Genomic DNA, 1,731 nt, shown 5'->3' with positions numbered 1-1,731 from the left:
CCCCCCCCCCCAGCACATGGAATGCCATGCCCCAGCCCCCCTGGACTAATGGAGCCTGCAGAGTATGCTGAGATGTGTGCACTGTCCTCTCTCTTCCCTCCCCCTCCCCCCCTCCCAACACACACCTCACAATATCAGCACTCTAAGTTCTTCACTCTTCAGGGCCTCCTCATTCAAATGTCTGTACATGCAGCTCTGGATGAACTTTTTTTTCTATCAGAAGAACCAACCTGGGAGAATTCTCCTAGATTGTTTGTTTGAATGTCTGTATGCAACCTAAATTAGCTGATTTAATTAGTATGGCTGTAGAGAAGGCAATTTGGATGTTTTTAATTAATGTCATCTAGAGATATTAACATTTTATAAACATCTTGTATATTTAAAAAATTGCTACACTTTAGAACCAATATTTAAAATCCATATTAAAAAAATCAAAACTTCTGAAAAGCTGAGCGTCACACATACCTGTCACACTGGTGTATTTCTGTTCAAGTCAGACTTCCGAATGAAGAAAGTAGTATCAAACTTCTGTCACTTTAACTGAAGAGCGTCTGACATCTGATGGATGGGACCAGTGCACAGATTCTTCATGCTCTGTTTCTGCTTCTTAAACCTATCTCTGAATAGGTCAAGAGATTTCACTTTTGTTTTCTTAAGGGAAGTTTAAACAGCAGCTTGAAGCAAAAGCTAATACATCTTGCTTCAGACAAAATATCAGCTGTGCACTCTGTCATCTAAGAGGCTAGTAGTATCTATGCCTTCTGGACAAAATGAAGAGTGGGGGTTTTTAAGTAAAATTAGCATAAAGCTTCATATAATGCAATTGTCACTTATCTTCACTATTAAAACAGTTTTATGCTATAGAAGTCCCATCATTTCAGTATTGGGCATCAGAGATGTCATCTGCAAACGCACTATTCACGTGGGATTGAAAATAGCTACTGTTGATCTCTGGATTCTGAACCTGAAGCTTTCTTCTTGGCAGGAATTCAAAAGTGGTTCCCTAATAATGGCTTTCTAAAAATAAAGTTATAAAATTGGTGCCCTGCCCCTCCCCACCAAATATTGGTTGGGTTAATATGTTGAGCATTGAGGAATATGTTGTTTTTTCTCCGTGTGTTAGTAAGTTGTTTCAGTTGGTGGTGGTTGTTCTCTAGCAAGTTGAAATGCTGCAGCAGTTGAATGTGCGTTACAGTTTTTGGTTAGAGTTGGCTTTTTCTCTCTTAATTTACTGAATGGTACTACTTTCACACTTTTTTTTTTCTCCTTCATACTAACCACAATAAATTTTACACGGGAAATGGAAACTTCTGAAATACATTGCAAGAAAGGTGCTGGTATTGACTGTGAGTTTAGGTTGAATTTTCTTTTTGTCTACAGGAATCTCCCTTATCCTTTCAAAAGGTGGTTGATCAGGGTAAAGGTGGTCTTGCTAAACTTCAAGGAGAACTATCTTACTCAAGAGCCTAAAATATGAATTCTTTTGAATATAATTAGATGCGTTACTAATCAAAATTTCTCATGTTGTCTCTATCTTTGCCTTGCTTTTTGCTGTCACACTAAGGTGAATTCTGGTGCTGGTTAGATGCAAGGGTTTTGATGAAAGGCCCCTATATCCAGTGAGGTGCTAGGCATGGGCTCAGAGCCTGAGTTTTATGATGAAGCTTTTCATGTCTTGTATAGCAGGTGTTGATTTTTTTTTTTTTTTTTTTTTTTTCCTTTTTTTCTTTT

General features: G+C 38.1%; 1 protein-coding gene across 3 annotated transcripts in view; it reads left to right on the top strand.

Moving 5' to 3' along the window:
* The window catches only part of ASAP1 (ArfGAP with SH3 domain, ankyrin repeat and PH domain 1), a 368,280-nt gene that overhangs the window by 80,594 nt on the left and 285,955 nt on the right, over positions 1–1,731 (top strand). The gene's annotated exons all lie outside the window — the stretch shown is intronic.

Source organism: Gavialis gangeticus, unplaced genomic scaffold, assembly GCF_001723915.1.
Source record: "Gavialis gangeticus isolate Ggan-Ray unplaced genomic scaffold, GavGan_comp1, whole genome shotgun sequence".
Taxonomy (NCBI): Eukaryota; Metazoa; Chordata; order Crocodylia; family Gavialidae; genus Gavialis; species Gavialis gangeticus.
This window is presented reverse-complemented; position numbering and strand designations above follow the sequence as displayed.